The sequence below is a fragment of the Bombina bombina genome, chromosome 6, assembly GCF_027579735.1.
Source record: "Bombina bombina isolate aBomBom1 chromosome 6, aBomBom1.pri, whole genome shotgun sequence".
Lineage (NCBI taxonomy): Eukaryota > Metazoa > Chordata > Amphibia > Anura > Bombinatoridae > Bombina > Bombina bombina.
Window position 1 is genome coordinate 595,608,559 of NC_069504.1, and position 15,346 is coordinate 595,623,904.

Genomic DNA, 15,346 nt, shown 5'->3' on the forward strand with positions numbered 1-15,346 from the left:
CTAGCAACTAGTGGTGCATTGCTGCTACAGAGCTGACTTTAACTATGTGTTAACCCTTTTGCAAGGGTTAAACTTATAGTTATATGCAAGAAACAGTGCAATAATAAAATGCTTAAACTCATTAGAGAACTTTATTTTTGAGTTTTTAGTAACATTTAAGGTCTTGCAGATATAATTCAGAAATGTTCTACTGCCTAAAAAACCCTTTAAGTACACATATAAAAAACCCTTTAAGTACACATATAAAAAACCCTTTATGTACACATATAAAAAACCCTTTAAGTACACATATAAAATGCGCACATAAATATGTACCCACAAAGTTGCGCTGAAACTAAATTAGACTTTAAGTTGCTTTCTCCCTCATGATGTGGAGCAGCTGTCATGTGCATAACACCATTTTCATACATTCCTGGTAGTCAGTGTTGAAAGCATTCTTCTTCCAGCTTTTTTAAGACCTCCATTTCTTACTAAGGTCTAACTATAGAACCCCCCTTTGGCCCAGGATCAGGTGTCCTAAACTGTATTTTGGGAGCTGTGCATTCTTTTGCTGTCAAATAATAGATGAAGAATTACCTTCTTCATTCAGGCGGTTGCGTGAGGGTCATTTAGTAATAACACTCTGGAAGAGTCAACAAAAACCAAACACAAGCACTGACACTATAGGATAAAGGTTTATAACAACAGTAAGTTTGAATTTTGTGTTAAACAGGTTTTGAAATCCAGAATACGCTATTTATACAATAGATTTGAGCTTTGATTCAGCATAGAAAAATATAATTAAAAGGGAATGGAATGCATATTTTGTTGTATCTTAAAGGGAGTTACATTGAGGTGACACTGAAAAGTGTGAGTGCTACTAAACAATGGAGTATGGGAAAAAGTTTACAAGGATGGGATTCCAGGCTTATACTTAAAGAGATTGTAATACAGTTTTGTCACTGTTATATCTAAACGAGGGGTTTTCAAAACGTATTTCATTTTTAACTCATGTTGTTGTAATAAATAAATTCATGTTTTCTTGCCATACTTGCAGAGGTGTGTTTTTGTACAGAAGTAAAGCAGAGGCAGTTGTTTTTATCACCCAGTGATAAGTAGAAACAAAAAAATACAGTATCTCACAAAAGTGAGCACACCCCTTACATATTTGTAAATATTTTATTTTATCTTTTCATGTGACAACACTGAAGAAATGACATTTTGCTACTATGTAAAGTAGTGAGTGTACCGCCTGTATAACAGTGCAAATTTGCTGTCCCCTCAAAATAACTCAACACACAGCCATTAATGTCTAAACCGTTGGCAACAAAAGTGAGTACACCCCTAAGTGGAAATGTCCAAATTGGGCCCAATTGTTGCTCTACATAAAGATGGCCTAGGCTATAGGACGATTGCCAAGACCCTGAAAATGAGCTGCAGCACGGTGGGCAAGACCTTACAGCGGTTTCACAGGACAGGTTCCACTCAGAACAGGCCTCGCCATGATAGACCAAAGAATTTGAGTGCACGTTCTCAGCGTCATATCCAGAGGTTGTCTTTAGGAAATAGACATATGAGTGCTGCCAGCATTGCTGCAGAGGTTGAAGAGGTGGAGGGGTCAGCCTGTCAGTGCTCAGACGATACGCCGCCCACTGCATTAAATTGGTCTGCATGGCTGTTGTCCCAGAAGGAAGCCTCTTCTAAAGATGATGCACAAGTAAGCCTGCAAACAGTTTGCTGAAGACAAGCAGACTAAGGACATGGATTACTGGAACCATGTCCTGTGGTCCGATGAGACCAAGAAAAACGTATTCGGTTCAGATGGTGTCAAGCATGTGTGGCGGCAAGCAGGTGAGGAGTACAAAGGCAAGTGTGTCTTGCCTGCAGTCAAGCATGATGGTGGAAGTGTCATGCTTCGGGCCTGCATAAGTGCTACCGGCACTGGGGAGCTACAGTTCATTGAGGGAACCATGAATGCCAACATGTACTGTGACATACTGAAGCAGAGCATGATCTCCTCCCTTCAGAGACTGAGCCGCAGGGCAGTATTCCAACTTGATAACATCCCCAAACACGCCTCCAAGATGATCACTGCCTTGCTAAAGAAGCTGAGGGTAAAGGTGATGGACTGGCCAAGCATGTCTCCAGGAATATACCCTATTGAGCATCTGTGAGGCAAGGTCTCTAACATCCACCAGCTCCATGATGTCGTTATGGAGGAGTGGAAGAGGACTTCATAGGCAACCTGTGAAGCTCTGGTGAACTCCATGCCCAAGAGGGTTAAGGCAGTGTTGGAAAATAATGGCAGCCAAACAAAATATTGACACTTTGGGCCCAGTTTGGACATTTCCACTTAGGGATGTACTCACTTTTGTTGCCAACGGTTTAGACATTAATTGCTGTGTGTTAAGAGATTTTGATGGGACAGCAAATTTACACTGTTATACAGGCTGTACACTCACAACTTTACATTGTAGCAAAGTGTCATTTCTTCAGTGTTGTCAGATGAAAAGATATAATAAAATATTTACAAACATGTGAGGGGTGTACTCACTTTTGTGAGATACTGTATATTACAGTATTAGTTTAAATGTAAACAGTTTAAAGGGACACTGAACCCCAATTTTTTCTTTCGTGGTTCAGAAAGAGCATGCAATTTTAAGCAACTTTCTAATTTACTCTTATTATCAATTTTACTTCGTTCTCTTACTATCTTTATTTGAAAAATAAAGCATCTAAGTTTTTTTTATTAATTCAGAACTCTGGACAGCACTTTTTTATTGGTGGATGAATTTATCTACCAATCAGCAAGAACAACCCAGGTTGTTCACCAAAAATGGGCCGGCATCTAAACTTACATTCTTGCATTTCAAATAAAGATATCAAGAGAATGAAAAAAAAATCATAATAGGAGTAAATTAGAAAGTTGCTTAAAATTTCATGCTCTATCTGAATCACAAAAGAAAAAAAATTGGGTTCAGTGTCCCTTTAACTTTTTTTCTGCAAAAAATATTTTCAACGGGTGTAAATGTTACTCTTGCATATACAATATAGATTTTTTTTACTATAATGTCGCTTTAAATAGTAGTGTTAGCTGATGGACTAGATTAAGGGGGATATTTATCAAAGCCTCAACTATGCTGCATTCGCTGGATGAAGATGGATGAGGCCATCCAGATGAAGACTTCTTGCCGGCTGAATGGATCCTTCAAGCTGGACTTCAATAACTGTAAGTGGATCGTCGGGGGTTAGTGTTAGGTTTATTTAAGGGTTTTTTGGGTGGGTTTTAATTTTAGATTAGGGTCTGGGCAGGTAAAAGAGCTAAATGCCATTTTAAGGGCAATGCCCATACAAATGCCCTTTTCAGGGCAATAGGGAGCTTAGGTTATTTTTATTTGGGGAGTTTGGTTGTGTGGGTGGTGGGTTTTACTGTTGGGGGTGTTTGTATTTTTTTTTTACAGGTAAAAGAGCTGATTAATTTGTGGCAATGCCCCACAAAAGGCCCTTTTAGGGTCCATTGGTAGTTTATTGTAGGCTAGGGGGAGTTTATTTTGGGGGGCTTTTTTATTTTGATAGGGCTATTAGATTAGGTGTAGTTCTTTTTTATTTTTGATAAAAAAAAAATTTGTAATTTAGTGTTTTTTATTTTTTGTAACTTAGCTTTTATTTTTTTGGTAATTTAGTCATTTATAATAATGTTTAATAGTAGATTTAAATAATTTGAATAGGGTTTTTAATATGTCATTAGGGTTTTTTAATATGTAATTTAGTTAATTTAATTTGCAGTTTAATTTAATTGTAGTATAATAGTTAGGGTAGGTTAATTAATAGTTTAAAAATAGTTTATTTTAATTCTACAGGAAAGTTTACATTTATTTTAAGATAGGGATGTTTTAATTTTATTTTAAAGTTAGCGGCTTGTTAGGTTTAGGGGTTAATAGCTTAATTTAGTTTATGGCGATGTGGGGGCTGGCGGTTTAGGGGTTAATAGGTTTAGCTAGTGGTGGTGATGTGGGGTGATTTAGTGGCAGCGTTTTCGGTGCTTTCAGACTCCCATTGATTTCTATGGCATCCGCGGCCTCCCGGGTGGTGGATTGAAAACCAGGTACGCTGGGCCGGAATAGCCGCAAGCGTACCTGTTAGAAATTTAATAAATGGGAAAAGAGGTCAAATAGAGCCGAATGTGTATTCGGAACATCTGTAATGACGTAAGCATCGATCTGCGTTGGATTGAGACCGGCAGATCGTATGTTACGTCACAAATGTCAACTTTTGCCGGTCTGTAGGCTTTGATAACTAGGTCGGATCAAGCTCGCAACAATTACGCTGCGGAATTCTGGAATATTTGCGATTGACGGCTTAGAGTGTAGCATGCGAGCGATAAGGGGTATTTTCGTTTTTTGTGTGCAACGGATATAGCATGCATATTATGAGTTGAAAGTAACAGGTTGTTCACCACAAATGGGCTGGCATCTAAACTTACATTCTTGCTTTTCAAATAAAGATACCAAGAGAATGAAGAAAATGTGATAATGGGAGTAAATGAGAAAGTTGCTTAAAATTACATGCTCTATCTGAATCACAAAAGAAAAAAATTGGGTTTAGTGTCTCTTTAAGTATAAAGTATGTGAAACAGTGTATACCACTAGATGCCCCAAATTAAAGATAATAAAACATCTTTATTCGATAAAAACAAGTAAAATGCGAATACATACTAATAAAAGGATAACCATATAAATATCTACCACACATGCAACATGTTTCTCAGCCGTAGCCTTAAAACAACACAATTAGTCAATCACATTAGATAATCCCTTCCCCCTCCCTTTAAGTTAGTAGCCAAAACACCCTCACATCGATGTCATAGACAGAGATGACATTAAAAATATTAATAAAAATTATTAAACATACTGTAAAAAATATAGATATATTCTATGTATTATTTTGAATATTTTACAGTATGTTTAATAATTTTGAATATTTTTTATAAATATTTTTTTTTTTTTCAAAAGTAGTTTTTATTTTAAGATAAACTTGTTAATAACAATAACATATTAAGACAGTTTCTTGTATATACATAGGTTTTTCTGAAATCACAGTGAGAATGCCATCATAAGCAAACACAGGTCATATCATATACCCGCAAGGGTTTTTCAGTTTACATAAACATATAAAAAAGGACATTACATTTTGACCGATCTTAATTATAGTGATTGGTAGAATACAATAATCAAAGGTATTAACTCAACATTGTAGTAATTTCAACAAGTCAGTCTAGGGAAAACCATTACCATGCTTCTCTCAGTGACCCGACGGATAAATTCCAGTGTGCATCTCCAGGCGGGGCAAGCCGCCCCAGAAGAAATAGGAGCAGTAGAAAGAAAGGACTGGGGTAGGGAAAGTAGGTTGCATATTGTGAGAAGAGAGGGTGGGGGATAGGGAAACAGAAAAAGGAGGGGAGAGAGTATGGGTCAGCGATTGCAGATAAAAGAGAGCAGATGGAGGGGTCTGTAACAAAAGTCAGGGTCCGCCCATCTATCTAGAGTTTTCTTGGTAATAAAACCAAGGTTCCCAGATCTGCCAGTAGAGATCTTCTTTATCCATATTGAAGTAGAAACCCTGTTCCATCTTGGCATATGTCTGTATTATGGAGGTGATAGCTGCAATGTCTGGGGGCTGTGTCTGTTTCCAAGCTCTCGCTTTCGCCAACTTAGTGGCCGCGAGAACAAAAATTAATAGTTTAGACAGGGGGGCCAGAATATGTCTCGGGAATATGTGTAGTAGGGCTATATCAGGGGTAAGTGGTCTATTTAGCCCAAGGGTAGAACAGAGGGAGGACACTTGTGTCCACAGATGTTTTAACTTAGGGCAGTCCCACCATATATGTATATCTGAACCTCTTAATTCGCAGTCTCTCCAACAGAGAGGGGATGTTGTAGGAAACATCTGTGAAAGTCTAGAGGGGGTATAGTACCACTTCAGAAACAATTTCATATACGATTCCAGAGTGTTCGCGCAGTGTACTGTCTTCTTGGTTAGTGTCATAGCCATGTGTAGATCTTTGTCAGTAATTGGTCTGGACAAGTCTCCCTCCCAAGCTCTAAGTTGCCAAGGTCTGCCCTTGTTTGTGGACGACTGTAGTAAGCTATAATGGAATGAGATAAGTTTAGTGGTCCTAATAGGGAGTTGCCACAATTTTTCCCAGGCAGTCAGAGGTCTATTAGGGCCTTTAGGGAATCCCCAAGAAATCAGGAAAGCGTATAGTCTAGAGTATTCAAATTTAACCCACACGGGGGGGTTTTGAATGACAGATCCTATATTGCTCGGGCTGACCAAAGTGCCCGAAGGACATAACTGGGAGATCAGTTTCAAATCCCAGACACCCCAGCGCTGCACATGTGTGTCCGGCAGGGCTGCGAGCAAAGCGGGCAAAGATTGTATAGGAGATGGGTGTGGAGCAACCTCTGGTAGATTCCTAAGGTTATGCCAGATTTTCAAGTTTTCTCTAACAATGACATTCTTTATTCCCAGAGTGTCTAACCGATAGGTAGGAATCCATGGCAGGTCAGCTAAACCCAAACCTGTAGGGAGATCACAAGCCTCTATGGTCTTCCATCCTTGTGGTTCACCTTTGTCTGCCCATGCTAAAATATGAGAGAGCCTGGCAGCCTCATAGTACCCGCGAATACTAGGCATAGCTACGCCTCCCTGGTCATACTTTTTCTGAAGTATCTTTGCTGCAATACGAGGCTTAGATTTACCCCAGATATATTTTTGACCAAGAGATTGGAGCTTATCTATAAGGGCACTAGGAACATTGAGAGGAATGCAGCGAAAGTAATAAAGAATTTTGGGTAGAATCGTCATCTTAAAAGATGCTATGCGGCCCAGCCATGAGATCTCTTTAAAGTTCCATGAGGTGGTGAGCTCAGTAACTTCTTTAATAATGTCTGAGTAGTTTATAGCAAGTACTGCTTTCGGGTCTGCGCCAAGCTGAATCCCCAAGTGTCGGATGGTGGAATGGGACCATTGAAAGGAGTATGAGGTTCGCAGAATATCTAGTTCAAAAGCAGGAAGACCAACAGGCAAAGCCTCGGTCTTAGAGACGTTGACCTTATAATAGCTGTGGGCACCAAATTTGGAAATAAGATCAAGGAGGGCAGGTAGGGAGCCTAGTGGGTTTGTGAGGAATAATGTCACGTCATCCGCGAATTATAAATATTTTTTAATAGTTAACATTATGAGGCAGAATTATCAAATGTCTTGCGAACCTTAAGATTACTAAGTTTTTCAGTGGCCCGATATGATTTTGTACAAACCCTGTAATTCTCAATAAAAATGAAATATAAAAAAAAAAGGATTACTAACACCGAGATTACGAGTTTTGCGGTAACAGGGGTGCGTTGCTAACGCTTAGTTTCAGCTCACCGCTCACCTAAAGTAACGCTGGTATTACAGTTTTTTTTTAAACCCGGCGTTAGCCGCAAAAAGGTGAGCGTAGAGCAGAATTTAGCTCCACATCTCACCTCAATACCAGCGCTGCTTACGATAGCGGTAAGCTGGCTAAACGTGCTCGTGCACAATTTCTCCATAGGAATCAATGGTGCTGATTCGGCTGAAAAAAACCCTGCAATAAAGCAGCGTTCAGCTTCTAACGCAGCCCCATTGATTCCTATGGGGAAATAAAATGTATGTCTACACCTAACACCCAAGCATGAACCCCGAGTCTAAACACCCCTAATATTACACTTATTAACACCTAATCTGCCGACACCTGCATTATATTATTAACCCCTAATCTGCAGCTCCGGACACCGCCGCCACCTACATTATATGTATTAACCCCTAATCTGCTGCCCCCAACATCGCCGACACCTACATTATATTTATTATCCCCTAATCTGCCGCCCCCAATGTCGCCGCAAACTAACTACATTTATTGACCCCTAATCTGCCGCCCCCAACGTCGCCGACATTATAATAAAGTTATTAACCCCTAAATCTAAGTCTAACCCTAAGTCTAACCCCCCCTAACTTAAATATAATTTAAATTTAATGAAATAAAATTACTACAATTAAATAAATTATTCCTATTTAAAACTAAATACTTACCTATAAAATAAACCCTAAGCTAGCTACAATATAACTAATAGTTACATTGTATCTAGCTTAGGATTTATATTTATTTTACAGGCAACTTTGTTTTTATTTTAACTAGGTAGAATAGTTACTAAATAGTTATTAACTATTTAATAACTACCTAGTTAAAATAAAGACAAATTTAAACCCTAACCTAAGTTACAATTACACCTAACACTACACTATCATTAATTTACTAAATTACCTACAATTAACTAATTAAATTAAATAAAGTACGAAAACCCCCCCCACTAAATTACAGAAAATAATAAAATAATTACAAGAATTTTAAACTAATTACACCTAATCTAATCCCCCTAATAAAATAAAAAAAAAACCCAAAATAATAAAAATCCCTACCCTACACTAAATTACAAATAGCCCTTAAAAGGGCTTTTTGTGGGGCATTGCCCCAAAGTAATCAGCTCTATTACCTGTAAAAAATAATACAATAACCCCCCAACATTAAAACCCACCACCCACACACCCAATCCTACTCTAAAACCCACCCAATCCCCCCTTAATATAACCTAACACTACCCCGTTGAAGATCACCTTACCTTGAGGCGTCTTCACCCAACCGGGCACAAGTGGTCCTCCAGAGGGGCAGAAGTCTTCATCCGATCCAGGCAAAAGTGGACCTCCAGAGGGGCAGAAGTCTTCATCCAGGCGGCATCTTCTATCTTCATGCATCCGGAGCGGGTCCAACTTGAAGCCAGCCGACGCGGAGCATCCATCAAGACCGATGACTACACGACGAATGATGGTTCCTTTAATTGATATCATCCAAGATGGCGTCCCTTGAATTCCGATTGGCTGATAGGATTCTATCAGCCAATCGGAATTAAGGTAGGAAAAATCCTATTGGCTGATCCAATCAGCCAAAAGGATTGAGCTTGCATTCTATTGGCTGATTGGAACAGCCAATAGAATGTGAGCTCAATCCTATTGGCTGATTGGATCAGCCAATAGGATTGAACTTCAATCCTATTGGCTGATTGCATCAGCCAATAGGATTTTTCCTACCTTAATTCCGATTGGCTGATAGAATCCTATCAGCCAATCGGAATTCAAGGGACACCATCTTGGATGACGTCATCTAAAGGAACCGTCATTCGTCGTGTAGTCGTAGGTCTGGATGGATGCTCCGCATCGGCTGGCTTCAAGATGGACCCGCTCTTCAAGGGGGTAGTGTTAGGTTTTATTAAGGGGGGATTGGGTGTGTTTTAGAGTAGGGTTGGGTGTGTTGGTGGTGGGTTTTAATGTTGGGGGGTATTGTATTTTTTTTTTTACAGGTAAAAGAGCTGATTACTTTGGGGCAATGCCCCACAAAAGGCCCTTTTAAGGGCTATTTGTAATTTAGTGTAGGGTAGGGATTTTTATTATTCTGGGGGGCTTTTTTATTTTATCAGGGGGATTAGATTAGGTGTAATTAGTTTAAAATTCTTGTAATTATTTTATTTTTTTCTGTAATTTAGTTTTTTTTTCGTACTTTATTTTATTTAATTGTAGTTAATTGTAAGTAATTTAGGTAATTATTTTAATGATAGTGTAGTGTTAGGTGTAATTGTAATTTAGGTTAGGATTTATTTTACAGGTAAATTTGTCTTGATTTTAGCTAGGTAGTTATTAAATAGTTAATAACTATTTAATAACTATTCTACCTAGTTAAAATAAATACAAACTTGCCTGTAAAATAAAAATAAATCCTAAAATAGCTACAATGTAACTATTAGTTATATTGTAGCTAGCTTAGGGTTTATTTTATAGGTAACGGTAAGTATTTAGTTTTGAATAGGAATAATTTATTTAATTGTAGTAATTTTATTTTGTTTTATTTAAATTATATTTAAGTTAGGGGGGTTAGACTTAGGGTTAGACTTAGGTTTAGGGGTTAATAAATTTAATATAGTAGCGGCGATGTTGGGGGTGACAGATTAGGGGTTAATAAATGTAGGTAGGTGTCAGCGATGTTAGGGACGGAAGATTAGGGGTTAATAAAATGTAACTAGTGTTTGCGAGGCGGGAGTGCGGCGGTTTAGGGGTTAATATATTTATTAAAGTGGCGGCAATGTCCGGTCGGCAGATTAGGGGTTAAAAACTTTATTTAAGTGTTTGCGATGTGTGTGGGGCCTCGGTTAAGGGGTTAATAGGTAGTTTGTGGGTGTTAGTGTTCTTTTTAGCACTTTAGTTAAGAGTTTTATGCTACAGCGTTAGCCCATAAAACTCTTAACTACTGACTTTTAAATGCGGTATCAGTCTTGACAGGAGAGGGTATACCGCTCACTTCCTACAAGACTCGTAATACCAGCGTTAGGCAAATCCCATTTAAAAGATAGGATACGCAATTGACGTAAGGGGATTTGGGGTAAGCTCGAGTCGCGGAAAAAAAGTGAGCGGTACACCTGTACCTGCCAGACTCGTAATACCAGCGGGGGTTAAAAAGCAGCGTTGGGACCTCTCAACGCTGCTTTTAAAGGCTAACGCAAGACTCGTAATCTAGCCGTAAGTTTTCATGTGCGCTAAACCGACCGTGTTAAATCTAAATTGAGAAACCTGGGGCGAGATTACATATATGGTGTAGGCTTCATCGCAACTGCTGAAACCCACGTCGCCCATAAGTTCACCTTGCACATTGGGTGAATAACATATACGGCGGTCTCAGATCAGATACTGCCATAAGTCGGATAAACTGCCAATGTTCCGAAATATGCGAAAATAGACATTTCTGGAGATGCTAGTGACTTACAGCAGTATATGATCTGCCGGTACCTACGTAAAAAACAAAAAAATGTTTTAAATTGCTCGTAAAAGTCTAAACCGCCTCCCAAAAATGAACTCGACAAGTCAAAACCACTATATCCACCATCTCCCCATATCGCAACTAATAATAAAAGTGATTAACCCCTAAACCCACACCCCCCACAACGAAATATACCTAATAAAAAGCTAGATTACGAGTTTTGAGCGATATAGGGAAATTAACGACCCCCACAAAAGCAGCGTTACTTCACCTTCCTATAGCGCTGCTATTACAAGTTTACAAAAAGCAGGCTTCTGCGGGTGATATGGTTGCGTTGAGCTCTATACCGCACCCAAATACAAGCGCTGCTTTGACGTGCTCGTGCACGATTTCCCTATAGACATCAATGGGGAGAGCCGGCCAAAAAAAGCCTAACACCTGCGATCTCGGAAACATAAGCTCCGTAACGCAGCCCCATTGATGTCTATGGGGAAAAAGAAAAAGTTACGTTTAAACCTAACACCCTAACATAAACCCCGAGTCTAATCACCCCTAATCTGCTGCCCCTAACATCGCCATCACATACATTAGTTATTAACCCCTAATCTGCTGCCCCCGATATCGCCATCACCTACATAAAGTTATTAACCCCAATCTGCTGCCCCTAACATTACCGCAACCTACATAACAGTTATTTTATTTTTTATTTTTTGGTTTTGAAAAAGCTTTATTGAAGATGAAGCAAACAGTATAAACAAGTTACTGGAATCATACAAAAAAAGGAAATCAGTATGAATGAGACCATCTATGGGAAGGTCATGTTACAGAATCGTTTGCTGCAGAACAATGCATGTCAATGAACACAAAGAACAAAACAACATAAGATAAACATTGTACGATATTGTTCTCGCAGGTAGGCATAAAAGTGTCAGCTATAGAGGAGTTGAAATGTATAATGGGCAGTAACAAATAAGGCAATCCATCGATTAGTTGACTCCAAGCATGTCTAAATGCTGTTAATTTGCAAGCTAATGAACCATTGGCTAAGGAGTTGTTCGTGCACTTGGTCTGAAGTGTTTGTGGGTGTATGGAGATGTCCTAAGGGAGATGAAGTATGGTCGTATCGGTTGTTATACTTGATTCAAATATTCTTCCCAAAGGAAGCATATGGAATGATAGTCATTTTTACGTTTACTGTGTGTGTAGTGGTTCTTTTCCAATTGGAGAGATTGGGAGGTAATCTCCCACCATGTATTAACTGATGGGAGGAACGGTGACTTCCAATTTTTCGGGATAAGTCTTTTTGCTGAATTGACCAACCTACATAACAGTTATTAACCCCTAATCTGCCGTCCCTAATGTCGCCGCCACTATACTAAAGTTATTAACCCCTAAACCAAACCCTAAAGTAAGCCTAAGTCTAACCCTAAATCTAACACCCCCTAACTTAAATATAATTAAAATAAATCTAAATAAACCTTACAATTAACTAAGGCCTAGATTTGGAGTTTGGCGGTAGCCGTGAAAACCAGCGTTAGAGGCTCCTAACGCTGGTTTTAGGCTACCGCCGGTATTTGGAGTCACTCAAAAAAGGGTCTAACGCTCACTTTTCAGCCGCGACTTTTCCATACCGCAGATCCCCTTACGTCATTTGCGTATCCTATCTTTTCAATGGGATCTTTCTAACTCCGGTATTTAGAGTCGTGGCTGAAGTGAGCGTTAGAATTCTAACGACAAAACTCCAGCCGTAGAAAAAAGTCAGTAGTTAAGAGCTTTCTGGGCTAACGCCGGTTCATAAAGCTCTTAACTACTGTGCTCTAAAGTACACTAACACCCATAAACTACCTATGTACCCCTAAACCGAGGTCCCCCCACATCGCCGCCACTCGATTACATTTTTTAACCCCTAATCTGCCGACCGCCACCTACGTTATACTTATGTACCCCTAATCTGCTGCCCCTAACACCGCCGACCCCTGTATTATATTTATTAACCCCTAACCTGCCCCCCACAACGTCGCCGCCAGCTACCTACAATAATTAACCCCTAATCTGCCGACCGCAAAGCGCCGCCACCTACATTATAGCTATGTACCCCTAATCTGCTGCCCCTAACACCGCCGACCCCTTTATTATATTTATTAACCCCTAATCTGCCGCCCTCAACGTCGCCTCCACCTGCCTACACTTATTAACCCCTAATCTGCCGACCAGACCGCACCGCTATTATAATAAAGTTATTAACCCCTAATCCGCCTCACTAACCCTATAATAAATAGTATTAACCCCTAATCTGCCCTCCCTAACATCGCCGACACCTAACTTCAAACATTAACCCCTAATCTGCCGACCGGAGCTCACCGCTATTCTAATAAATGCATTAACCCCTAAAGCTAAGTCTAACCCTAACACTAACACCCCCCTAACTTAAATATAATTTAAATCTAACAAAATAAATTGTCTTATTAAATAAATTATTCCTATTTAAAGCTAAATACTTACCTGTAAAATAAATCCTAATATAGCTACAATATAAATTATAATTATATTATAGCTATTTTAGGATTTATATTTATTTTACAGGTAACTTTGTATTTATTTTAACCAGGTACAATAGCTATTAAATAGTTAAGAACTATAACTTAGGTTAGGATTTATTTTACAGGTAAATTTGTAATTATTTTAACTATTTTAGCTATTAAATAGTTCTTAACTATTTAATAGCTATTGTACCTGGTTAAAATAAATACAAAGTTACCTGTAAAATAAATATTAATCCTAAAATAGCTATAATATAATTATAATTTATATTGTAGCTATATTAGGATTTATTTTACAGGTAAGTATTTAGCTTTAAATAGGAATAATTTATTTAATAAGAGTTAATTAATTTCGTTAGATTAAAATTATATTTAACTTAGGGGGGTGTTAGTGCTAGGGTTAGACTTAGCTTTAGGGGTTAATACATTTATTAGAATAGCGGTGAGCTCCAGTCGGCAGATTAGGGGTTAATAATTGAAGTTAGGTGTCGGCGATGTTAGGGAGGGCAGATTAGGGGTTAATACTATTTATTATAGGGTTAGTGAGGCGGATTAGGGGTTAATAACTTTATAATAATAGCGGTGCGGTCCGGTCGGCAGATTAGGGGTTAATAAGTGTAGGCAGGTGGAGGCGACATTGTGGGGGGCAGATTAGGGGTTAATAAATATAATATAGGGGTCGGCGGTGTTAGGGGCAGGAGATTAGGGGTACATAGGGATAATGTAAGTAGCGGCAGTTTACGGAGCGGCAGATTAGGGGTTAAAAATAATATACAGGGGTCAGCGATAGCGGGGGCGGCAGAATAGGGGTTAATAAGTGTAAGGTTAGGGTTGTTTAGACTCGGGGTACATGTTAGAGTGTTAGGTGCAGACGTAGGAAGTGTTTCCCCATAGGAAACAATGGGGCTGCGTTAGGAGCTGAACGCGGCTTTTTTGCAGGTGTTAGGTTTTTTTTCAGCTCAAACAGCCCCATTGTTTCCTATGGGGGAATCGTGCACGAGCACGTTTTTGAGGTTGGCCGCGTCCGTAAGCAACTCTGGTATCGAGAGTTGCAGTGGCGTTCAATATGCTGTATGCTCCTTTTTTGGAGCCTAACGCAGCCATTCTGTGGACTCTCAATACCAGAGTTATTTTAAAGGTGCGGCCAGAAAAAAGCCAGCGTTAGCTACGCGGGTCGTTACCGACAAAACTCTAGCCGTAAATAATTCCTATTTAAAACTAAATACATACTTACATGTAAAAAAAAAACTAAGCTAGCTACAAAAAAATCTAATAGTTATATTGTAGCTATCTTAGGAGTTATTTTAATTTCACAGGTAAGTTTGTATTTATTTTAACTAGGTAGACTAGTTAGTAAATAGTTATTAACTATTTACTAGCTACCTAGATAAAATAAATATAAAGTTATCTGTAAAATAAAACCTAACCTGCCTTACACTAAAAAATAAAAAACAAAATTATCAAAAAAAAACAACAACGAATTACTCCATATCTAATAGCCCTATCAAAATAAAAAAGCCCCCCCAAAATAAAAAAAAACTAGCCTACACTAAACTGCCAATGGCCCTTAAAAGGGCCTTTTGCGGGGCATTGCCCCAAAGAAATCAGCTCTTTTACCCGTAAAAAAAAAAATACAAACACCCCCCCAACAGTAAAACCCACCACCCACTCAGACAAACCCCCCAAATAAAAACCTATCTAAATAAACCTAAGCTAAACATTGCCCTGAAAAGGGCATTTGGATGGGAATTGCCCTTAAAAGGGCATTTAGCTCTTTACATTGCCCAAAAAACATAATTTATGCTTACCTGATAAATTTATTTCTCTTGTAGTGTAGTCAGTCCACGGGTCATCCATTACTTATGGAATATATCTCTTCCTAACAGGAAGCTGCAAGAGGATCACCCAAGCAGAGCTGCTATATAGCTCCTCCCCTCACATGTCA

At 38.9% G+C, this 15,346-nt stretch overlaps 1 protein-coding gene across 2 annotated transcripts in view; it reads left to right on the top strand.

Moving 5' to 3' along the window:
• Positions 1-15,346, top strand: part of CILP (cartilage intermediate layer protein) — a 163,238-nt gene that overhangs the window by 31,409 nt on the left and 116,483 nt on the right. The window lies entirely within an intron of this gene.